We start from the raw sequence: 27,314 nt of genomic DNA, 5'->3' as shown, positions 1-27,314 counted from the left end.
CTGGACGCCTGTGTGTCGGCTGGGTGTCGCCTGTTCTGGCGGGGGGCCCTGCCCTGCCCTGGGCTTGGTGGGCCGTTGGGTTTCCCGTAGTGTGGCTTGCCGGTTGGGAGGCTGCGGCTGTGGCTTGTGGGACGGGTGGGCGGACGGGGATGGGCGTGGGGGTTGGTGGTGCGTCCCTTCTTCCCATTCCCGAGGGCCGGTTGATGGGGGCGCCTGCGGCCCGGGGGACCACCCTAGGGTGAGACGATGCCCCCTTTGCTGGGATACGGGTGGAGGGATGGGCTGCGCTGTCCCCCCCGCCCCCCACCGTCTCCGGGTGGGGGACCTCGGTGCCGGGATTGGCAGTGGGGCAGTGTAGAGTGGGTTGCCAACGGGCTTACTTTCACAAGGGATTCACACGATTACTGGGTTCTAGATCACAGGGCTGATTTGTGTACACTCCACCCCTCCCAATCATTTATCATATAGACTCCCCCTCCACACACACACCACCCCGCTTCTTTTCCTGGTCAAGAAATTGTCATGGTTTGGGAATGCTTTGCTTCAGCAGGACCAGGCCAGCTCACCATCATGGAATCCACCATGAATTCTACCGTGTTCCACCAAAGACTGGCTGAAATGGAGAGTCCTGGAATGTCCGAGTCAAAGCCCAGATTTTAATCCCATTGATATGCTGTGGGGTGACCTGAAACAGGCTGTACATGCAAGAAACCCCTCAAACATCTCACAGCTGAAAGTATTCTGCGTTGAGGAGTGGGGCAAACTTTCTTCAGACTGATGGCTATAAAAAGCGTCTCACTGAAGTTATTTCAGCCCAAAGGGGTAACACTACCTATTTGGTGGTAGGCTGTCCTAACTTTTTCCTCAGTTAGAATATGCATTTTTGTTGATATATTTGGTTTAATGACTAAAACACTGTTATTTTTGTTGCAATTAAATGCAATTTAAATCACTTTTCCAGAGATAAAGAAAAACAAGATCAGACATTGATATGTGAATATTTCTTAATAAAAAACTAAATATTTAATGGGTTGTCCTAATTTTTTCACATGAATGTAGATTGTAGTCAAGTAATCCTTACTTACTCCATTGTTAATCATTTTCATGTCCATTCCATCTTTCGCTGCTGTTAAAGGAACCCAATTCAATTTATCTGCAGGACTAGCAGTGATCGAACAAGAGTAAATAGAATTAATAGCTTTCCGCCCCTGTTAAATTGCGAAACACTTGAGTTTCTGCGGCGAAATACTAATGAGTCGCCATGAAACGGGAACTTCTACCAAGTCCAACTTGTTCACTTTCATTTTGCAATCCTATCTGTCTGCCCTCTAGCCTTGTGCTTGCATACGTGTGCCCTATTTTCTGAACTTTGAACTTGAAAAGATTGCTAAGGTCTGTTGTGTGAGTTATGCAAGGCTTTTTTTTTTTCAATGACAAGCCGTTTTGACTTGAAACACGAGGTGTGCTGTTTTCAAAGAATACGCCTGGAGAGCACGATGATGTCGTCCTTGCTAACGGGAGCCAAACTCCTTATTATGCGCGCCCGCACAAGCCAGTTGCTGAGTCAGCGGAAAAGTGGGTGTGTGCTGACAGTACGATCACAGTGACGAGCAGCTGACAAAAAGAGGCCAGATTGGTTAGCATTCTATACTATGTAACTATACTTTAATATAATATATTTTTTTCACGTTTCAAAATGCATGCATTGTACGAAAAATATAATAATTACCTTGAATCCTCAAACAAATCACTCCTGAGGCAATCCTTTCTGTTTGTATGCGATACAGCTTTCATACTTTTTACTTTTTCTCGTACAACCTAAATCCGGCATTGGACCTAAGTGCGAATAACTGAAGCGGACTGTAGCACAGCCCCCTACTTGAAGGCGTTGCGCAGTGGCTGACGGGTGTGACCCGTCAATACAATTATGAAGTCTATAGGCTGCAGCTGTCGATTATTTAGGTAATCCATTAATCTATTTATTAGTTAGTTTGAATAATCGATTAATCGGATTACGGATGTGTTGCTGAAAAAATTTTAGGAGCTGTAAAACCAAGAAACAAGTGTTTATGCCTCTAATAACATTTATTTAGGCTTGCCAAGAATGCACTTTTAAAAGCGCAATAAATGCAAATATAAAATAAAATTCCAGAGTGTTTCTTCAAACTATGCGGACTTTCACCTTCTATTCACAAGAGCGATAAATGCCTCTAAAACTAAATTAAAATGCCTGACTTACCCTCAAACGGTATAAAAAAAGTAAAAAAATGAGTATCTAAGCACAACAAAAGAACATTTGGCTAACTTGAATAGCAAAAGTCCACTACTTTAAATGCAATAAAATGCTAACTTTTTTTTTTTTTTTAACAAATCTCTTAACAAATCCTTCAAACACATATTCACACAACAAACTGGTAAATATACTTCTAAACTAAATAATGAATAAAACAAACATATTAGCTCAAACAAAAACATACCTTATGTTGGCCCTAAAGGTGAAGTTCAGAATTTTTGACTTTAGGTCTAATTTTCGAGTTAGTGGGCATTTAATTAGTCAGTGGAGTTGATTTCAACAAATTCCGTGCAGTTTGTCACTTCAGTTATTTGTTAGTTTCAGGGCTCTGGAGTGGTTAAGCTAGCGTGAGTCAAGCGTGCCTGCTTAGCATGCCAATAAAAAACACAGTATTACCAGATCTAACATAGTCAAATAAATGCAAATCATTGTTAGAAATACCCATGCGGCCAAAACAATGTCACATCAAGCTACAATAATTCATTTCATTCTAAAGTGGGGTTTATTTTCTCGAAGGCGTATTGCGACCACAATAGGGAGTGCTCAGTCTGTGGTGAAGAAAAAAAAAAATCTCAAATTTTGCTGTTCACACTACAATTATTGACATGCAATGGTATGTTCTAATAACTTTATCCTGAAAACATAGTCAAAACTATTGATAGCATGGATCATCGGTGATTCTCATGCGTGCATATGTTGTTTTTTTATTGGTATGCTAAGCAGGCACCATTGACTCGCATTAGCTTAGCCACTCAAGAGCCCTGAAACTGACAAAATAACTAACAAACTGCACTGAATTTGTTGCTAACTTGAAGATTAAGCCTCAAATCAAAAATTCTGATTCCTGTAAATTCCTGTAAATTTTAGATTGTTTCCAGTTTATTTTTCGGGCATTTCTGTTTGACTTCCTGTTGATTTATAGTAATTTCTCTGTTGGTTTGGGGGCATTTCTGGGTCACATCCTTCATGGTTAACTCATTGGCTGCCATTAACGGTGCTCGACGTGTAATCCATTTGAACTGGGAGGTGGTGGTAGTTGTGGGCGCACTCAATTACACAAGCGCCAATGTCATAAAAAAATTATCTGATTTTTTTAATGTACATTATGAATGAGCTACAACTACCCCATGGGCCAGACTGTACCCAGGTTCCAGCCCATGGGCCATACATTTGACACCCCTGTATACTATACTATACTATACTATACTATACTATACTATACTATACTATACTATACTATACTATTGTAGGGATGTCCTGATCGCATACAGTATTCTGTCCGAGTCACCTGGTTTTGAGAATCTGCTGATACCGAGTCCCAATCCAATATTGAAAAAATTTTTTCAATTTTTTTATTTGAACACACCCTCTCACACACACACACACACACACACTTATATAAAAGTATGCCTATAAATATACATTTGACAGCCCTCTACTTGATTATGAATATTATACTGTACTATACTATATCGCCTACAGTATGTATATAACGTATATAATTTGACACCACTATACTATACAATACTACGTACAGTATGTGTATAATGTATACATCTGACACCCCTGTATGATACAGTACTCTACTGTACTGTACTGTTCTATACATATATATAATATATGCATCATAATATATTTGACATCCCTGTACTTGACTATACTCTACTATGTACTGTATACTATTCCATACTATACTGTACTGTACTCTACTATACCATTCTGTACTGTACAGTTCTCTATACGTATGTATGTAATATATGCATTTGACACCTCTGTACTTGACTATAAAGATTGTACCATACCGTACCATACTGTACTATACTATTCTATACTATACTATACTATACTGTACTATACTATACTATACATAGCATGTGTAAAATGTATCCTGTACGATATTGTACTAGTGTATTGTACTGTACTGTCCTGTTCTACATAGTATGTACTGTATAATATATACATCTGACTCTACTCGACTCTACTCTACTCTACTCTACTCTACACATTACAGTATGTATATAATATATACATTTGACACCCCCATACTGAACTTTACTCTACTATGCATACTATTCCTTACTATACTGTATTGTACGATACTATACTGTACTATACTATACACAGCATGTGTAAAATGTATACATTTGATACCCCTGTACGATACTGTACTAGTGTGTTGTACTGTATACTGTACTGTTCTACATATGCACTGTATAATATATACATTTGACACTCCTCTACGATACGATACTATACGATATGATACTATACGATACGGTACGGTACTGTACTGTACTGTACTGTACTATACACAGAATGTGGTAGGGCTGTCAAACGATTAAAATTTTTAATCGAGTTAATCAAAGCTTAAAAATTAATTAATCGTAATTAATTGCAATTCAAAGCATTTCTAAAATATGCCATATTTTTCTGTAAATTATTGTTGAAATGGAAAGATAAGACACCAGACCGACATTACATATACATTCAACATACTGTACATAAGTACTGTATTTGTTTATTATCACAATAAATCCACAAGATGGCATTAACATTATTAACATTCTTTCTGTTAAAGGGATCCACGAATAGAAGGACTTACTAGATAGAAGAAATTACTATCACTTGTTAGTACAAGTGATAGTCATTTTGTATTAAAAACCCCTCTTAATGTTTTCGTTTTAATAAAATTTGTAAAATTTTCAATCATAAAATAAACTAGTAGCTCGCCAGTGTTAACGTCGCCGAGCAGTGACGTTACGTGGGCTCCCTGCCGTTCTTCCACAGTGTCTTTAACTACGTAAGGTAGTGATTGAAATACACCACAAGGTGTCAATGGCGAGTTTTAAATTGCTTAGAAATCTAGCCAATAAGTGTGTTTTGTCCCTCGACTGAAGCCATAGTCCCGCTTATTGGTACTTCACGTTCATTTGAGTGCTGGCTTCACAACGTTTGAGACCTCTGATAGTTTGTATATTGTGACTAAATATTGCCATCCAGTGTATTTGTTGAACTAAACGAAATGTTTGAATAGAGTTTGACCAAAGTCTGAGTAAGTTTTATGTGTATTTTGCATAGCTATTTCTTTTTGTGAACATAATTTTTTTTGAGAGATTGGAATATTATTTTTGTTGTGCTTTCACTAAATGATCCTTATGTTTGTTGTGAAGGAGTTGCCGAAGCTTATGCCAATAAACTGCGCGGTCCAATGAACGCCTGTGTCCACTCGCCTTTCACTGCCTCTTAGCTCTCAATGTGCAAAAAAACGGTGTCATTGTAATCTGTTTGAGGCAATGCATGAGCGGGTCATTCCGCGCATGCGTTAAATGCGTCAAATATTTTAACGTGAGTAATTAAAAAAATGAATTACAGCCCGTAAACGCGATAAATTTGACAGCACTAGTATAATGTATACATTTGACACCCCTGTACAATATTGTTCTAGTGTATTGAACTGTACTGTACTGTACTATATATGTATATAATATACACATTTGACACTCCTGTACTATACTATACTATACTATACTATACTATACTATACTATACTATACTATACTATACTATACATGTACGTAAGTAAGTAATATACGTATTCGTTTGACACCCCTGTACTTTACTCTAAACACTGTATCGTACTATACTGTACTATACTATACTATACTGTACTGTACCATTACAATAGATGTCCATTTCTTGCAATTGATGAATGGGAACTATGTATTTACTTGTTAAACTCAATTTTTTTCCTTGGTTTCCAGTTCCCGACGGTGGAACCATTTTTTCCCGTGACACGACCTTCACCCTTCGTTGGCTTTGATTCCAGCGCCCGCTCGCCGCCGCAGAACATCAAAACCGACAATAGGCTCCGCCTCCTCCTCCTCTACCGCGTGCTAACCCTGCTTCTGGCACTCAGGTATGATTAGTTTCTTTTCAAACTATAAAGCTACCAAAAAAATGGCGCTCAGGGCGTTGTTGTTTTTTTTTAAGACCATAGTGTCAAACCTGAGGTTTGAGGACCTGATATGGCCCACCATATCATTTTGTGTGGCCCGTGAATGCAAAATCAAGTGTAATTTAATACCATGACTTTCAGAAATGCTGAGAAATTCAGTTTTTTTTTTTTTTTTTTGCCTTTTGAAACCACTTGAACAACAAAAGGTTTGTTTCAAAGCATGTATCATTGAATGTATTGTGTATATGCGGAATACATTTGTTGAGGGTGGTGAAGGTGAGTTCAAATGAATTGAAAGCCAAACAAGAGAGCAGCTCAGGTTCTACATTCCACTCGGATCTATTTGTACACGCGCTGACAGCCAGAGGCATATAAAGGAGGTTTACAACAGTGAACACCGCAGGGATTAATTGGTAATTTGAGATTATTGTCATCGCCGCTGCAGTCTCGGCCCCAGAGAGAAGGAAGGAACGAGCGATGGGGCGAGCGCGGGTGCGAGCGATTTACACTTCAAATAATCAAAGAAACGCCAGCCGATGCTTTCTCTTCTGGCAGATTCTCGCAGCCCAGTTTGGGAATACGAAAATCAAAGCGGAATTTGCAAACACGCCCGAAGGAGGACGGGAGTTTTTTTTTTTCCTCCCCTAGAAATTTGAGCGCTTTAATGAGCGGGTTCAAATGGTGTGAATGCATAAGAGGAGGCTTAGATGAAGTGGAGAGGAAGGTGAGCTGAGCAACCCACACAAGTGATGACGTTTTTTTTGTTCTTGAGCAAATAAATCAATGAAATCGATTCATAAGACTTGCAGAGACAGTCGTCACTACAGTGGACAGCTATTTAAAGTTGACACTTAGGACCTTTAAGAGACTATTTTTGGTCATTTAGAAAAATAAATATTAGCAAATATTATTGTAATATGTTTTTTTTTCAAATTTTCAATTCATTGTATTTTTAGATTATTTTGATATGAATACAAAAAAAATTATGAATTAATGAAATGTTCGCAATGATTAATTGATTTATTTTAGAATTAAACTAATTGCGTCCTATTGACGGCGATACAAGTCCAATTCTATTCACCTTTCATCCACAAATTATGATTTTTAAAAAAGAATTACATTTCTATAGGACAGGGGTTTAAAACTGGTGCTTCAGGGGCCAATTGCGGCCCACAGGACAATATTTTGCGGCCCCCATTTGACATCCACTTTCTAGTTGTCCACGCATTATTTTGCGATGGGCGATAACAAAAAATACATTTACATAATTTTAAATAAAATGAATCACTTCATTCAAGGATCATTTTGAAAAAACAAAAAACAAAAAACTATTATTTAAACAGTAATAATTGAAAAAAAAAACAGTAATAAATAAAGACCAAAAAAAACATGAGTAATAAATAATATAAATAATTCTAAATAAAGTAATTAAAAAGAACTAGAAGTAGAGGTCTGCTGATATATGGAGTTTTTCCCAACATTGGCCGTCAGCTGAAAAACAAAAAATAAGCCGATAAAAAAGGATTTTGATCAGGCATTTGTATGGGCAACTGTGGCCGCTGCTGACTGACAGTAGCACCCCGAAAGGACCCTTTAGCTGCTTGGAGGCAGGCTGCTACAGGAAGGTTCAGTCTTGCCTGTTTTGTAAATATTAAGATTTTTAAAAGCCTTGTATGAGAAAATATACAATGTTGGTTTAGCCCAGGGGTCCCCAAACTTTTTCCTGTGAGGGCCATATAACTTTTCCCTTCTCTGATGAGGGGCCGGGCTCAGTTTGTAACAGAAAAAGTGTGGGGATTGCAGGAGTGCCTAAATGTAAAAATGTATTGTTTTTCAGAAAGCCACAATCAAATAACCCGTTCTGCATTCTTCATGGACCAAAAGTAAATAAAACAAAAATAATAATATAATATAATATAATATAATATAATATAATATAATATAATATAATAATAACACTATTAATTAAATAGATAATAACCAAATAACCCTCTCTGGGTTCTTTACAGAAAAGAGCCAGGAAATAACACTATTGGGGGAAAAAAAAAATCAAAATGCTCAGGGGGCCGGACCAAATGTGGAGGCGGGCCCCATATGGCCGTAGCCACTGATTTAGCCTTTTAAAGTGCTTATAACAGCAAAAAGCATGTTTATTTCAAATTTCTGACTTGTGGCTCCAGTCTCAGGTTGAGGAAGAATGCGAATGTGACGTCACCCGGGTCAGCATCTCAAAACACAGCCATTGCTTTATAACATGCAGATGGACTGTGGATTCAACTGATTTTGTGGAGTAATTCGTTGATTTTTCGCATCACGCTAGCCCTATGTGCTGCAAGTTTTTGTTGCTGCATGAGGTAGAGTGGTGTGAGGCTTTTTGGATTTCCAAAAGATTTTTGTTCACCGCGATGGGCAAAACAAGTCCGACAATCAAAAGACCTTTGGACAGATGACAAAGTAAGCTTCATGTTTTATATTATGTCACATACTCGGATCATGGCAAACATTTTAATAAGGAGGTGGCTTGCATTTTGTGGGTGATAATACTACTCCTGTTTTGTTTACATTTTCGGTGTTTCCCCTTCTCTCCCCGGCAACAAGCACTGCCTGCCCGCCGCTGTGCGCTGGCCGATCGGTGAAGACAATCAACCCAGCCACAGTGTTTGCATACTATCCTCATTAAAATATGAAATCTATATATGTTTGGGTGATTTTAGTTAAAGCAGACACAGTTTTTTTTCATCTGTGTGAGTTTGAGAAAAGATCAGATCACATTTGATGGTTATTTCATGCAGAAATGTAAAAAATTCCAAAAGGTTCAGATACTTTTTCATATCACTGTAAATCTGATGCAGGTCTTACTTTCAGTAGCAAAATTAGTGGTGTTTCCTTCACTTCCACAACATAACACGTCTTTTTACCTTACTTACAATGGCTGTGTTAGGATGTGCGTGAGCAGGAAGGGATCCCAATGCAGACAACTTCAGGCGAGCAGTATTTTATTAGCGATCGCGAGAAGAGCGTGGCGGGTGGAAGTTTGCTTGGCTCGGGGTAGTTGAGCTGACGAGGAAGCTCGGAAGGGAGGCAGGCGTGGAATCCGACGAGGGGCGCGCAGAAAACAGGACCTGGGACGAAAGCAAGGTAGTCGTGAGCCAGTTAGCAAAGATATCATGTAAGGAATGCGAGATACAACTGACGTGCGTAACAGACGAGTTGATCGGGCAACGTGGTGGTGCGACCGCTGAGTTTTTAAGCTGGCTGATGATGAGTCACAGCTGGCCGCTCCACCCATCTGACAATTGACCTGTAATCAAGCAAACCCCCCTCACCTGAGGCAGGGCTCAGGAAGGAGGGGCAGAGGCCCTAACAGGCTGCTGCTGGCCGAAAAAAACTTCTAATACCCCTCCTTCGAAGGAGGCGGAGGAGGCAGCATGTGATTGACATTAATCTGCCGTGGCTGTGTGAGTGGGGATCAAGTCATCAGCCAATCAAACGTTGGTTTGGGGGGTGGGGGGGGGGATGGACCGGCACATTCAGCAAGTGAAAAGGGATAAATGTTAGTCTGAACATTATGAAAATATTTCACTTAATAATGGTAGGGTATATTTTCTCCTTACGACATGGGAAGACAATCTAAATTACGTATATAACTGAAGTCATTATATAATGCAAATAAGGTTGCTTAAAAGTTGGTGGGAACAATTTGAGCATCCTGAAAAGCTGCTAGTGTTATGTCCCTACCATCCATATACAAACCTATGCCCTTGGTATCCACCCAAATCAATAAAACTAATTCCAAACACTTTCAAAACAAACCATTACAGCATCACTCTGATTAGATGAATCCTCGAGGCAGCAAAATTTGATTTGAAGCTTTTTTCTAATCGAATTACACAAGTTAATCGATTAATCATTGCAGCACTACGGTATACAGTGTGGTCGTCAGGTGTGAGTGGATTTATTCACTGTTTCTTTTACACTTGGAGTTGGGTGCTTTGGGGTGTGCGTGCGTGTGTGTGCATGTGTGAGAGAGAGGGAGGGGGCGGAGTCACTCCACTTAAAATAGCTTCTCCTCGCCATGGCAACAACAGCTAACTGCTTGATCGAGCGGAATCTCTCATCATCGTATTTACTGCGAGCTTGGTTCTGGCGAGTCGTGTTCTGTTTGGTTGCGTCGCCACGGAAACGCGCAGAGCTAGGGCGGATACGTCTCCCGCTAAGGCTGATGATGAATGCGTCGGCGCATCACCTCACAGGTTGCTTGGAGGAAGGAAGACGAAACACCTGCTCCATTGGGGGCTTTTCACAACGCTTCCTGTCAGGTTCTTATTTAGGTCTTTTGAAAATTCAGCCCCTGACGCTTGTGTCACTTAGCAACGTGATACTGTATGTGGAGGAAATATCTATCGCAAAAAGTCTCAGGTCACTCATGTCCAAAGAAATCTCAACAAATTCAGCCCCCAAGGCCACTTTTGCTAAGCTATATGAAATTTGGTAGACATGTCATGATTAGACCTACACCAAAAGTCTCTAAAAGCCATACCCTAAAATACACAAGACGTCTGGCATTTTAGTTTAAAGCAGGAATGCTAGTTTATTTACCTGGTGTTACCTGGCCCAAAGAAATGTTCAGAAATTCAGCCCCCAAGGCCAGTTTTGCTCAGCAATGCCCTAAAATACACAAGAAATCGGCCATTTTAGCTCAAAGCTTGCCTGTCACTGCCAGACTATTCTCCCTTTATTTTTCAAACACTGTGAGAAATAGTCTGGGACCCAGCTCATTAACGGCTTCTCGAGCAAGCACAAAATCAACCGTCCAATCAGATTCGTTTATTTGCGTGACGTGTTCTTAACAAGTAACGTCACTCTTGCGCGCCGAAAGTCGTCTCTAAAACAACACAGATGGCGAACGGGAGAGCCGAGAATATGTTCCAATCCGCGGTAAAAACCAGTTTTAAATGACCAAAAACACATCGACACAAGTCATTGACAACAGTCAACATGGCTTGCGCTAGCAATGTTGAATAAACGTCACCATTCTCCACTCACGCTAATTACTTGTCGCTTTAACAACATCACGTCTGCCCGTCACTGATTGGTCCACTCCACTGGCTGTTTGTTGTGGCTTGCTCTGCCCTCGGAATTTGATCCGCCGGACGGTCGCCAGACTCAATCGCTGGAACAGCGGTGATTCAGGTATACCAGGCAAGCTCAAAGCAGGAATGCGAGTTTATTTACCAGGTGTTACCAGGCCCAATGAAATGTCGACAAATTCAGGCCCCAAGGCCAGTTTTGCTCAGCAATATGAAATTTGGTAGACATGACTATCATGATTAGACCTACAAAAAAGTCTCTTAAAGCCATATATCCTAAAATACACAAGAAGACTGGCATTTTAGCTCAAAGCAGGAAAGCTAGTTTATTTACTAGGCGTTACTTGGCTCAAAGAAATGTTCAGAAGCCGGAAGCCAGTTTTGCTTAACAACATAAAGTTCAATTGACATGTCTATCACAATTAGACTTACAAAAATGTCCCAAGAAGCCATACCCTTGAAGACACAAGAAGTCTGCCGTTTTAGCTCAAAGGAGGAAAGCTAGTTTATTTACCGGGCGTTACCTGGCCCAAAGAAATGTTCAGAAATTCAGCCCCCAAAGCCAGTTTCGCTTAGAAACATAAAGTTTGATTGACATGTCTGTCATGATTAGACTTACAAAACAGTTCCAAGAAGCCATACACTAAAAGACACAAAAGGGCTGCCGTTTTAGCTCAAAGCAAAAATGCTAGTTTTTTTTTTTTTTTTTTACCATGTGTTACCATGTGTTACCTGGCACAAACAAAGCCCCCAAAGCCAGTTTTGCTTAGCCACATAAAATTTGATTGACATGTCTATCATGATTAGACTTACAAACAGTTCCAAGAAGCCATACACTAAAAGACACAAAAGGCCTGCCGTTTTAGCTCAAAGCAAAAATGCTAGTTTAAAATTTTTTTTTTTTTTTACCATGTGTTACCATGTGTTACCTGGCACAAAGAAAGCCCCTAAAGCCAGTTTTGCTTAGCCACATAAAATTTGATTGACTTTGTTGCTGAGACGTTTCTTCTTAGCACGAAGCGCTAAACTAGTTAGCGATTATGCTCATCAGTGTCTTAAAGTGCCTACAACAGGAAAAAAAAAAGTCTTAAATAGCATTATTATGTGAATTAGAATCATATTTTAAGACGATTCGACTATATACAACAATTTGGCAAAGCGCACATGACGAGAAATTAGTCTTTTAATCTACCATTATAGGCGTCCTATAATTCTATATCTACTATACTATATACTGGTGATGGGTCCAGTGACACTAATGCGCCGGCACACGCGCCGAGCTCATGGAGCAACCCCTGCGTCGGTGCGCGTATCGCTTCAAGAAAATCATGTGACCGATGCGTGGTCTCATTGAACTGCGTCGACACAGTATTCACGCGGCAAAGTGGTTCAAAAGGAAGAGCGTATGTCAACGCGATGGAGTTGCTGAAAGAATCCACATCTCACGGCTACTTCCTCGTTGTCTACATGCTATGGAAATAGACATAACACAGGGAAAACGCACTTGTCATCTTCCATTCAAAATACAATTAATTTTAAGCTAACTCTTAGTGTATTAGTGTGACGGATACACGTGGGTCCGTCATTTGCGGTGCGTGGAAATATCGTCACCGACGCGTCGTACTTGTAGGTGCGAGTCCTGGTCTGAACATGCTGAATGGATCGTGTCGCACGGCGCGGCTCTAAGAACACCAGATATTTTATTAACGTTATTTTTTTTGCAGGTGAAATGTCGCATTTGTACTTTCAACCTGTCTTATACAAACAGTAGCCACCTCCTCAATGCTGAAAGCATTATTGGGCCAAGCATGAGAATGAAGTTTCTGATAATCCCAAGATAAACACAGGTATGGAACCATTCCTTTACTTTCCCACAGTAGCTTTTTGGGTAATTTATTAGAAATCGTTAATTAAACTATAATTTATTTATTGTCCACTTCAATTTTTTTCTGATGGGCTATGGAAGCACTTAGATAACGAAGTGGGGAGTCAAGGAGGCAATGCAACTGTAGATGAAATTGCAAAAGTGCAACGATGAATGGCCGTTTCTTCAATACTGGAGGAGCCAATGGACATCTTATCCAAACCTCTTTCAACTGGCTAAGAAATTCTTGTGCATGCTGGCATCGTTGGTTCCATGCGAGTGTGTGTTGTCCACAGCAGGTGAAATTGCTTGTTTTAAAAAATAATAATAATAAAATAAAAAGGAACCAACTAAATTTTAAACATTGAAAAAACTATATAAAATTTATAAAAATAAAATAAAAATAAAATTTTATCAGAACAAAAAAGTCCACAAGCATCCTCATTCACCCATTCATTATTACTTACATTTTCACAATATAATATATGTTCATATAAGTTAAAGATATGGAATAACGCAGTATGAATGCACAGACTTAAGTGATTGATTTTACTATGTCGTCAATTCAGTGTGTCTGTCAAGTGGGTTGCCTGTAGGGATTTTTTATGTCCAGCAGATGTCAGTATTCAATGACACAGTTTCCACACTGCGTCAACACAGTGTGTCATTGTGTCGACACGCTTCATGAGGTCTCACGGACCCATCACTACTATATATCCTATAGACCCTACCCACCGACGTCACAAAATCACGTGCTCGCTGTATGGTTCCGCCCACTTGTCCGTCATTTTGTGTCTGTATTATCAATGGTCTCAATTGATCGAGCAATTTATAATGCATTTCAGGGAAGACCCGGTGCTTTCGGATGCCGTAAACTCACTTGATGCGTTGCATAAAAGGCGTTATGTGGAAAAGCTTCAGTTTATCCATTCGCCAGATCCATATTTGATGCCTAAATCGATGTTTTTCGACCCGCTGTCTTCGCCGTATTTGCCTGACATCTGCTAGCTACCCTGAACTGTACAACTATCTTGTCCACACAAAATCAGCCTATTCTCACGAAAGTTTGAAAAACTTTAAGAGCTTGGAGGCTTATAAATACTTCGTTGCTGGTTGGGTGAAACAGGTCCTCGTCCATGAAAATTCGGCAGGAATCTATCTTGTGCTTGGAAAGGTGAGTTACGAAATTTTCAATTCAAAATCTTTTGTTATTGCTAACATCCACTGTCAAGTCTAATGTATTTCATGTCGTTTGTCAATGGAGTTAGGGCTTTTAATGTTTATATGGTTTAGCGACAGCACTCTCACTACATACATACGTGTATGTTGTCGGCGATTAGCCTAGCAATGATCTTAATTGTGGTTGTTAGCCCAAAACCCTCTAGATATATATTAAATGCATCTTACCAGATATAAAATGACTACTACATAATCTGTGGAAATCGTTTGGAGCCCAGTTTTCTCGTCGAATTGCAGCAGCCCATCTCGCTCTCTTCTCTCCGGGTCTCTCGGAATCCGGTAGAACTTCAAGTCTCTCCGTCTTCTCCGTCTATCTACTCTGTTATTGCAACCGACCGCCACACACGCCTTCACCATTTTGATTATTAATGTTAACGAGCAGAAAAACACGTCGTAAATAGGAGGAATGTACGTAGCCGTAACAGGGAAACATGATGTGTTGACGGACAATTGGGCGGCACCAGTCAGGAGGAAGGAGTTGTGACGTCACGTGGGTAGGGTCTATATAACTCTCTCTCACTCTATATATATACATATATATATATATATATATATATATATATATTTATACTCACCGGCCGCTTTATTAGGTACACCATGCTAGTAACGGGTTGGACCCCCTTTTGCCTTCAGAACTGCCTCAATTCTTCGTGGCATAGATTCAACAAGGTGCTGGAAGCATTCCTCAGAGAGTTTGGTCCATATTGACATGATGGCATCACACAGTTGGTGCAGATTTGTCGGCTGCACATCCATGATGCGAATCTCCCGTTCCACCACATCCCAAAGATGCTTTATTGGATTGAGATCTGGTGACTGTGGAGGCTATTTGAGTACAGTGAACTCATTGTCATGTTCAAGAAACCAGTCTTAGATGATTCCAGCTTTATGACATGGCGCATTATCCTGCTGAAAGTAGCCATCAGAAGTTGGGTACATTGTGGTCCTAAAGGGATGGACATGGTCAGCAACAATACTCAGGTAGGCTGTGGCGTTCCAACGATGCTCAATTGGTACCAAGGGGACCAAAGAGTGCCAAGATAATATTCCCCACACCATTACACCACCACCGCCAGCCTGACCCGTTGATACAAGGCAGGATGGATCCATGCTTTCATGTTGTCAGTTGTTGCCAGTCTGGCCATTCTCCTCTGAACTCTGGCATTAACAAGGCATTTCCGCCCACAGAACTGCCGCTCACTGGATATTTTTTCTTTTTCGGACCATTCTCTGTAAACCCTAGAGATGGTTGTGCGTGAAAATCCCAGTAAATCAGCAGTTTCTGAAATACTCAGACCAGCCCTTCTGGCACCAACAACCATGCCACGTTCAAAGTCACTCAAATCACCTTTCTTCCCCATACTGATGCTCGGTTTGAACTGCAGGAGATTGTCTTAAACCATGTCTACATGCCTAAATGCACTGAGTTGTCGCCATGTGATTGGCTGATTAGAATTTAAGTGTTGACGAGCAGTTGGACAGGTGTACCTAATAAAGTGGCCGGTGAGTGTATATATATATGTGTATATATATATATATATATATATATATATGTGTGTGTGTGTGTATACATATATGTATACATATATGTATATATATGTATATGTATATATATATATATATATATATATATGTGTGTATATATGTATATGTACAGTTGTGGTCAAAAGTTAACATACACTTGTGAAGAACATAATGTCACTTTTTCTGTTAACTCATAATAAAGTCATAAAAGAACCAAACTTCATGAATTTTTTTTTGTGACAAAGAAGAATCTGTTCCAATCACTCTATCGGAGAAAAATCAGAGTTGTAGAAATAACTGGAAACTCAAGAGAGCCATGACATTATGTTCTTCACAAGTGTATGTAAACTTTTGACCACAACTGTATACGTGTTCTAGTGTCTCCAACAGGAGGATGACGTCGGCAGGGTCATGCTTTCATCTCATTTACAATTCAGCACATTGAGGGGGAATAATTCAAAATGAAGACAATGCGACGAAGAGAGCCGCAGAATGTTGTTGTTTCAGTCTCTCTACTCCAATATTATTACAGCATATTCTTTTTATTGAAGTGTTTTCCCCAATAGCTAAATAAATGGTATGGTCATGACAAATAACAGTCTTGTGCTATATTGAATATGAAATATTAAAAATGCATTTATTTAGTACGATATGGCAAAATTACTCCATAATGGTCAAAACTGTCGACTTCACCTTGACTGTCGCACCTCCTGAACGATATTTTATGCCACGTCAGGCTTTTGTCATTTCCTTTCCCCTTCTTTGGAGAATGTAAACAAACCAAGAGGCGTGACAGCTAGCCGACATCCTAACCCGAACCAAGTGACTTGACTCTCAAAGTCTTATTTTCGCTTTTCGAAGCGAAAAATCACACAAAACTAGCCGGGACCATGTCACACGGCGGCGGGGTTGTCGATTGTTTTCGCCGATCGGCAACCCGCCCGGCGGCGAGCAAGTTACAGCTCGTCCCCTGCTGCGGGCAGGAGAGCGTGTTTGCTGGGGAAGCAGCTGGAGATTTACTGCTGTACAAACTGGCCGACGTCGGAGGAGTGCGTAGCTGCCACATGGTCAACACGAATATGGCGTAAATTAATGCTTAACTTCACAGCAAAGACGTAAACAGATCGGCGTGCAGTTGTTGTGCAGCTAACATGGCAGGATGTGTCTGAGGAGAACTTTTCTACAAGTCTGTCCATTATCAAACGTAAGAAAATAGTCCTTTATTTAAAGAAAGTTTGTAGTGTTTACTTTGTAATCGCTGTATTCGCGGCCATTTTTAACAAAAAGTTGCAATTTCTGATCGGGTGGAAAATTTGACAGAACACCGGGCACGCGAAGAGGACAATAAACTGAATATAGCGCTCTCCCAGCGGGGGGATGTGCGACAAGTCGCCGGTCGTCGGCACAGTGGCATTCACGGTGGACAAGGAGCATGTCAGCCACAAAATGCAAGCCACCTCCGTATTAAAACGTGTGCCATGATCCCAGAATTTGACATAATACAAAACACGATGTTTAATCACTCCCTCGTAAGTCCAATGGTCCCACAGTTGTCGCACACTTGTTTTGGCCGATCTCGGGGTGAACGGAACTTTCTGAAACCCAAAATGCCTCACAGGCCTCTCCCTGGTGCAGCTACAAAAGCCTGCAGCTGCTTGGCATGCGTGATGCGAAAAATATACGAATTAATCTGCAAAATCAGCTGAATCCGCAGTCCATCTGTTACATGTTATAAAGCAATGCTGTATTGTGAGATGCTGACCCGGGTGACGTCACATTCGCATTCATCCTAAACCCGAGATTGGAGCCGGAAGTAACTAATTTTCATGGCGGGGGATTCAAAAATTGGATATATAAAACGATCGCTTCCACACACATCCATGCGGTCCATTTCATTCAGGAGCACAAAACACCACGTGAAATATGAAATAAACATGCTTTTTGGTGTCATACGCACTTTAAGTGTCCGCTTGTATTGTGTTTTGGAGAAGCATATTAGCACTTGTGTTATTGTTAAATAGAAAAGTTGTCTCATTTCGTTAGAGAAAGAACACAAACCCATTCAAATAACAGCATAAGCTACTTTCAGACATACGCTGAACTCCGTTTAAATCCCGGGATTTAATGGGTAGCTGTTCTGTCTGAAAGACATTTCCCGGGTTGACTGACACAGAGATGGAAAGTAACCGGGTCGCGTCCTAGTGTAATGTCCGGGACTTACCTGGGACGTAGCATGTGTAAAAGCAGCCGTTGAATTACCGGGTCACAGCTCGAAGCTTGTTGACCTAAATACCATGGCAGGCCGATCGTTACTTTCTCAAAAAGCGGTAAACAACCATCGCAATTATCAACATGACAAATTGGAACAAGCAAAATTAAACTGGAAGCATAGCATAATTAAATTGCTACTGGATCTTACAGCTGAAGAAAGAGTGTCCATCATCCATTTTTATAAATGTGTGGTTTATTTTGTTGCCGATGCCGACTAAAAATGACGTAAGGTATGGGTTATAAAATCCTGCCCTTCCCCCACGGAGAGCGTCGATTCGCCAACACGGGACAAGTCTAAAAGTGTCCAACAGGGTAATTCCCGGGACATCTCTCCATCTCCGAAAGCCATGACACGGGTAAATCCTGCGTCACTTTACACGGGAATTTACCGGGATTAAGTCTGAAAGGGGCTTTAGCGTCTCCTCCCATTTAAACTGTAGATTGTCATACAAGAGAGTGTCCTTTGAAATTGGATTTGGATTGTACAGTGGGGCAAATAAGTATTTAGTCAACCACAATTGTGAAAGTTCTCCTACTTGAAAAGATTAGAGAGGCCTGTAATTGTCAACATGGGTAAACCTCAACCATGAGAGACAGAATGTGGAGAAAAAAAAACACATTCTTTGATTTTTAAAGAATTTATTTCCAAATTACAGTGGAAAATAAGTATTTGGTCACCTACAAACAAGCAAGATTTCTGGCTGTCAAAGAGGTCTAACTTCTTCTAACGAGGTCTAACGAGGCTCCACTCGTTACCTGTATTAATGGCACCTGTTTTAACTCATTATCGGTATAAAACACACCTGTCCACAAACTTAGTCACACTCCAAACTCCACTATGGCCAAGACCAAAGAGCTGTCGAAGGACACCAGAAACAAAATTGTAGACCTGCACCAGGCTGGGAAGACTGAATCTGCAATAGACCCTACTCACGTGACGTCACAGCCACGCCCCCGCGCCATGTTGTCCGTATACTCGTCATGTTAATGCATTAGCGCTTCGTAAATTCCTCCTATTATGGTGTTTTTTTCTGCTCGTTAACATTAATAATCAAAATGGTGAAGTCGTGTGTGGCGGTCGGTTGCAAAAACAGAGAAGATAGACGGAGAGACTTGAAGTTTTACCGTATTCCGAGAGACCCGGAGAGGAGAGCGAGATTGACTGCTGCAATTCGACGAGAAAACTGGGCTCCAAACGACTACCACAGATTATGTAGTAGTCATTTTATATCTGGTAAGATGCATTTAATATATATTTAGAGGGTTTTGGGCTGACAACCACAATTAAGATCATTGCTAGGCTAATCGCCGACAACATACACTCAGACGTTGTGAATGAACTACCTGAAAATATATAATTATAAGGGGATAATAAGACAGTTGTCATACAATTAATTTACAATTTCACTATTGAGGTCAAAAGCGAAAAAATAAATTCAACTAGGGACAATCTGGAGTAGTGCTATCGCACTTCATATTTATTACATATTATATATGTATGTAGTGAGAGTGCTATCGCTAAACCATATAAACATTAAAAGCCCTAGCTCCATTGACAAATGACATGAAATACATTAGACTTAACAGTGGATGTTAGCAAGAACAAAAGATTTTGAATTGAAAATTTCGTAACTCACCTTCCGAGCACAAGATTCCTGCCGAATTTTCGTGTACGAGGACCTGTTTCACCCAACCAGCAACGTAGCATTATAAGCCTCCAAGCTCTTAAAGTTTTTCAAACTTTCGTGAGAATAGGCTGATTTTGTGTGGACAAGATAGTTGTAAATATCAGGGTATGGCAAAGATGGCGAAGACAGCGGGTCGAAAAACATCGATTTAGGCATCAAATACGGATCTGGCGAATGGATTAACTGAAGCTTTTCCACGTAACGCCTTTTATGCAACGCATCCAATGAGTTTACAGCCTCAGATAACACCGGGGCTTCCATGAATTGCTCTATAACTTGAACGACTAATTGAAAACAATGAGAATAGGTCTAAAAAATAGGTACAATATGGCGGCCGGATACAGCGACACGTCATTTTGTGATGTAGGTGAGTAGGGTCTATAGGTAAAATGCTTGGTGTAAAGAAATCAACTGTGGGAGCAATTATTAGAAAATGGAAGACATACAAGACCACTGAAAATCTACCTCGATCTGGGGCTTCATGCAAGATCTCACCCCCTGGCGTCAAAATGATAACAAGAACGATGAGCAAAAATCCCAGACCACACGAGGGGACCTAGTGAATGACCTACAGAGAGCTGGGACCACAGTAACAAAGGCTACTATCAGTAACACAATGCGCCGCAAGGGACTCAAATCCTGCACTGCCAGACATGTCCCCCTGCTGAAGGCAGTACACGTCCAGGCCCGTCTGTGGTTCGCTAGAGAGCATTTGGATGATCCAGAAGAGGACTGTTAGAATGTGTTATGGTCAGATGAAACCAAAATAGAACTTTTTGGTAGAAACACAGGTTCTCGTGTTTGGAGGCGAAAGAATACTGAATTGCATCCGAAGAACACTCTGAAGCATGGGGGTGGAAACATCATGCTTTGGGGCTGTTTTTCTGCAAAGGAAAGAATGAATGGGGCCATGTATCGAGAGATTTTGAGTGAAAATCTCCTTCCATCAGCAAGGGCATTGAAGATGAGACGTGGCTGGGTCTTTCAGCATGAAAATGATCCCAAACACACAGCCAGGGCAACAAAGGAGTGGCTTCGTAAGAAGCATTTCAAGGTCCTGGAGTGGCCTAGCCAGTCTCCAGGCCTCAACCCCATAGAAAATCTGTGGAGGGAGTTGAAAGTCCGTGTTGCTCAATGACATCTCCAAAACATCACTGCTCTAGAGGAGATCTGCATGGAGGAATGGGCCAAAATACCAGCAACAGTGTGTGAAAAGCTTGTGAAGAGTTACAGAAAACATTTGACCTCCATTATTGCCAACAAAGGGTACATAACAAAGTATTGAGATGAACTTTTTGTATTGACCAAATACTTATTTTCCACCATGATTTGCAAATAAATTCTTTAAAAATCAAACAATTTGATTTTCAGTTATTTTTCCCCACATTCTGTCTCTCATGGTTGAGGTTTACCCATGTTGACAATTACAGGCCTCTCTAATATTTTCAATTTGGAGAATTTGCACAAATAGTGGTTGACTAAATACTTATTTGCCCCACTGTAAATTGAGTTAGTGACATAATATGCTTGCCTGGCACCGCCAGACTATTCTCCCTATATTTTTCAAACACTGTGAGAATGGTCTGGGACCCAGCCCATTAACGGCCTCTCGAGCCAATACAAAATCAACCGTCCAATCAGATTAGTTTATTTGCGTGATGTGTTCTTAACGAGAAACGTCTCTCTTGCGCGCCGAAAGTCGTCTCCACAACAATTCAATTCAATTCAATTTTATTTGTATAGCCCTAAATCACAACAAGGTTGTCTCAAAGGGCTTTGCCGAGGCAATATGATACACAATCAGAAACAGCAAATGAAGCAACAAAGATGAATAAATAAAGTTCAAGTCCTGGGCATCCCCCATCCTTAGACCCTCCATGTGGGCAAGGAAAAACTCCAACAACTCCAGAGTCTTTGGGAGAAAATGAGAAACCTTGGGGAGTACCACAGCCAGGAAAGATCCACTCTCAGGACGGATAGACAGGAAGCACCAGGACTGCTACTGGGAATTAGCAGGCGAAGTTACAGTCCGTAAAGATGCAGTGGAGTAAAGGAACAAGAAGAGGTCCATCTAGCCAGATGAGACGGGGGTGGCAATGAGGACATCCATCTAGCCAGGGGTCCGGACAGTCAGGAGGCTGCAGCTGAAAAATAGCCCTTACCCAGAGGGGAAGGGGGAAAGGGGACACTGGGTGACTAGTGATGAAGAGACAAGACAACTAGATATTAACATTAGAAAATAGAAATAAAGTAAGACAAGTGGTAGGTAGAGTGAGAAAATGGAGATAGAACTCTGTACTCCCCCTCAGCATTATAGCTTCTAGTGCAGCTTAGACTAAACTGTGAGTCTACTCCGACTTCAACTAGCCGGACCATAAGCTTTGTCGAATAGGAACGTTTTTAATCTAATCTTAAATGTGCAGACTGTCTCGGCTTCTTTAATATTAACTGGAACTGGATTCCATAAAACAGGGGCTTGGTGGCTAAAGGCTTTAGCTCCGACAGTACTTTTAGAAACCCTGGGAACTATCAGTAGACCTGCATTCTGAGAGCGGAGTGTTCTGTTGGGGCGGAATGGAACCAGAGCATCGGTGAGATAAGATGGCCCCAACCCATTAATGGTCTTAAATGTAAGAAGGAGGATTTTTAATTTAATTCTAAACTCGACTGGAAGCCAGTGAAGGGCCTGGAGCACAGGGGTGATGTGCTCTCTTCTATTGGTTCCTATTGGTACAACACAGGTGCTGAATGGGAGAGCCGAGAATATGTTCCAATCCACGGTAAAATCAGTTTTAAATTACCTAAAACACATCGACACAAGTCATTGACAACAGTCTGTCTTGCGCTAGCCATGTTGAATAAACTTCTCCATTCTCCGGTCACGCTAGTTACGTGTTGCATTATCAACGTCACGTCTGCCCGTTGCTGATTGGTCCACTCTGCTGTCTATTTGCTGTGGCTTGCTCCGCCCTGAGAATTTGAACCGCCGGACGGTCGCCAGACTCAATTGCTGGAACAGCGTTGAGTCTGGTATACCAGGCAAATAATTTGCAGGATGACCCTTAATGACATCTGTCATAAGCATTCAGTAATGCCCATGATAGTGTCATAATTATGACGGTCTTATGACGCCGCTGTCAAATAAAGTGTTACCTATTAACCCAAATAAATCAACAATCAAGCCACACTGGACTATAAGCCGCAGGATTTGAAATGATGGAAAAAAGTAGCGCCTTATCGTCTGAAAATATGGTATTTAAAATAGTACAGTGTAGACTACAGTTAATCAGGAAGCTGTAATAAAATATTATTTTTGAAGGAAATGGTAATTTATTTTGTCATCAATATTACTTACAACATGCATAAAACAACTTCAAGTTAAATTGTGAAGGTAATTGAAAAAAGTTACATTTATCCAATTAATCGTTTGACTAATTGTCCGATTAATCGATTATAAAAATAATCATTAGTTGCAGCCCTTATCGTGAACCAGAAGTAGCCCACCCTCTCTCCCTCTCTTTGGACTCATTGCATACATGAACTCTGCAACCCTGCCGTTTGTACACCACGCTGTTACTATTTGTAGCTGCCGGGTAGACACACACACGCTCACGTAGACATACAGTTTGCGTAGCGAGGTACGGCCGGGGTTTCATCTTGACAGATGGCGGGAGCCGCCCACTCGCTGCCAGTTGTTATACAATATGTATTGTATAACAGGCGGAGAGCTACAAACACACACATGCTCACACAGACGCTATAAAGTCCAACAAGTTTGGCAGGTCGTATTTTTTCATGTCAGCGTCTCGTCAGTGCAACTGGAAACGTGCGCTCATAGGTGACAGCGACACTTGTTTTAAATTTCCAAGTGATTGTTGAAAGCGATTGGTCACTGCTTTGCTGAGTGCTGTAAAAAAGGCGCAGGTGGTAAAATGCAGCGTTTGTGAATTCTGCAGAAGCAAAACGGGACGAACCAGTTCACCTAATGCTCACAAATTAGGGAAGGGCATTCAAATGTGTTTTTTTTGATGGATGGAGCAAGATTTCTTGAAAAACAAACGATAACAAAAATAGCTGAAATTATTGGTTAAGAATGAACCAGTGTTGTTTTCGTAGACGATAACGAAAATATTTCAACTAACTTTTTTATGATGAAGATGACAAAACAATAATGAGCTAAAAACGCGTTTTGGGGAGACTAAAACATAAAGAGATGAATGCCAGTTTTCGTCTGATGAGACGAGAACGAGACGAAAATACCATGCAACGTTCACAATGTGTGACATTTTATATGTAGTTAGCCTGCATCGTAGCAGTGTCTGGCTGTGTCGCTCATTTGACGTGTTGCGGCCCCCCTCAACTCGCCATGTCCTAACTTCTCAGGCTTGCACACACGGTAAGATTTTTTTTTTATATTGGCAAGAGGGAACATGCAATGTTGCTTTGGCCTTAAAGTCTCAAAGGCTGTGTTGAGTCATCATCACAACCTAAATGTAACTTGTAGCGTTAGCATAGCATTCTTGTTAGCATTAGCCTAATGCTAACGACATATATGCTACAATATGTGCTCTTCTGTCAATGTTCATTCGAAGTAGTTATTTTTGGAGTAAATTTTTTTTCCAGACGAAAACAATTTTAGCAAAAGTCGACTAAAACTAGTATGATATAAATATAAAAAAATAATATAATAAATACTATCGTCCAAAAGAGTAAGACTGAGAAGAAATTTAAAAGGGCTGCCAAAAACACTGGTATGAACAAAGCAATTAGGAAAACATTCACTTCTCAATTTTACAACGTGTCCAAAAATTAGACAATGAAAAAATATATGACAGGTCTTTTTAACATTATTAAAATACATGTACATATATTACATGAATCCTTTATAGGGCACTCAAGAAACTCATTGGCTGCCACTGACACCGCTAGACGTCCAATCCACTTTGACCGGGATGGGCCATAATAATCCCATTATTCGTTCTTGAGATAAACACATCCAAACAAACAAACCTCAGACCCTAAAATGGAATCACCTCTTTCGTTTCGTATTTCAAACATATCCCTCAAATTTGATACTAATAATCCCTTTTTTCATTCTTGAGTTATGTTGAACAATTCAATTTGGCCCTGTGACTTTTGACCTCGTAAACCAAAATGAAATCACTTCTTACGTTTCTTATAACAAACATATCCTGCAAGTTTGAGTTATCGTGAATCATGGTCTCCGTGGATCCTTAAAGGTTTTAAAAGGTCGAATTTACAATATGGGGTTTTAAAGGTCTTAATAAGCATTATATTTCACTTTTTTTCAGGTATGACATTGAATTTCTCATGGGAGGTATTAAATTTCATCCAGGTAGCCTAAAATATTTGTGGATATTTTTTCATGGTAACGTTATTTATTTAGCCAGTCTCCTTATCAAGATTCCATAAAAATAGAGAGGCTCCATCAGCCGTGTCTAATGGCACAGGAATCACACCGCAGGGGGCAGTGTGTCCTTTTAGCCATGTAGTAGAACCAGAGTAGAGAATAGATCAAGTGGTTGGAACAGGCATACGTGCATTTCTTTACATTTCTTTTACTGTCTAGGCATACTTGAACATGAACCGAGATGGGGAAGTTAAAAACAACGTTGGTGTATGAAACGCAATGCAAACTATGTCGATGCTGCACTGTTGACAGCAGTACCCTACTATTAAAATATGGAGAAGGCAGTTAAAGTTCTGTTTGTGAAATGAAGATGCACTGATTTATATTTATTAAAAAATCATTTGCCTTGAACCTAGAGCAGTGCTTCTCAATTATTTTCTGTTACGCCCCCCCAAAGAAGACGTCAATGTTTTGCGCCCCCCCAAACTCTCTGCCGCCACTGTACATAGTATAATTTGTCTATAAAATGACTATTATAAATAAGCCTCTGCCTAAGATTGTCCTTTTTTTGCTATTAAAGAAAAAAAAAAATAGATCAACTTATTATAAAGAATAACTTTAACAAGTAAATATTAATAATAAAGTATAACTTTATTATCATTGTTTTGTTTGTTTGCCTGAATTAAAAAAAAAAAAAAAAAGTCACATCCAAACTGTAAAAATACACTCAAGGTACATTTTTGACCATTTGATACTGAAAAAATAAAATGTAATTAAATCAGTAAATAATAACAAATTCAAATTGATCAGAAACATTAACTCATGAGGACAATATGCCCAAAAATTTGAAAAAATAAAGCAAAACTTAATAGAAGAAAAAAAAAAAGAGTATTTTTTTGGACAGAAGGACAGTTTTTATTTTTGCTGCTCACAGTATCACCTCCTTTGCAATGGTGTGGGGTTATTTTGCACTGAGCATGCTAACAGTGCTCACTGGTTTACTGATATATCACTTACAAAGCCGGACGATTTTTGCAACATTCGGCACGTTTTCGCTGAAAAACAATCAAGCGGCTTATCAGTAGCCACGTTTACATGCTGACTTTTATTCATACCGATTCAAATCATTCCGAATGGAAATTTCAGATCAGCTGTTTACATGTCACTTCATCTATTCTGATCCAGCGTATACATGTGTCTGCCTTTATTCCGAAAGGACGTTTGACAACTGCCGTCTGACATGCGCAGATTAATCAAAACAAAGCGTCACGTTGCAAAACATGGAGATCGATCGTCAGAGTGCTGCTGTTTTGACTTCAGAGAAGAACTGTCCCCATCACACAGTTCCTCCTCAAAACCCACGTCCACGCCGTGGACATCGACGTTGGCCAGTGGTCTCCTACCATCACTTCGTCCATCGGCTCGAAGAACGGAAAGTTTGTGGGGTCGTATCCGCTTCTGCTGTTTTGCTCTTTTGCCTTGTAGTAGCCGGTTTTCAGCGTTTTCCACCGGTTTCTAATCTGGTCAACGCTCCGGTCTATTCCGGCTTCGTGTAACCTCTCGTGAACTTTTTTGAATAGTTCACTGTTCCTCGTTTTACGCCCGTCTAAGCGAGCAAATATATTCAATTCTTTTAAAGTTTGAATTAAATACAAACTTTCCGCCGGACTCCAATTAGGTGCACTGTGCTTGGAAGCCATGTTGCAAGTGACGTTACTTACGTCACCAAGTGACGTCACGTACGCCACCAAGTGACGTCACCACGTCAGTACGGAGCATGTGCAGAAAGAACGCAACCAGACACCATTCCGCTTCCCTGTTTACATGATATAATTTTACTTCTAATCGGTTTGGGAAAAGGAATATTCCACCCCTGTGAATCGGAATGAAATTCCATTCGGTTTGGGCCTGTTCATTCCGAATGAGGTGTTTATATGGAACACATTTATTCGGTTTGAACATCAAAACCGATTGTAATTGGAATATTTGGCTCCATGTAAACGTGGCTAATAAGATTGG

General features: G+C 40.4%; 1 protein-coding gene across 3 annotated transcripts in view; it reads left to right on the top strand.

The window, feature by feature from the left end:
* atxn1a (ataxin 1a) overlaps positions 1–27,314 on the top strand; it is a 128,110-nt gene that overhangs the window by 41,558 nt on the left and 59,238 nt on the right. For all 3 annotated transcript variants that reach the window (XM_057827143.1, XM_057827140.1, XM_057827141.1), the window contains exon 2: positions 6,055–6,209. The gene's annotated coding sequence lies outside the window, so the exon portion shown is untranslated. The remainder of the gene's footprint in view (positions 1–6,054; positions 6,210–27,314) is intronic.

Source organism: Corythoichthys intestinalis, chromosome 22 (genome assembly GCF_030265065.1).
Source record: "Corythoichthys intestinalis isolate RoL2023-P3 chromosome 22, ASM3026506v1, whole genome shotgun sequence".
NCBI lineage: Eukaryota > Metazoa > Chordata > Actinopteri > Syngnathiformes > Syngnathidae > Corythoichthys > Corythoichthys intestinalis.
This window is presented reverse-complemented; position numbering and strand designations above follow the sequence as displayed.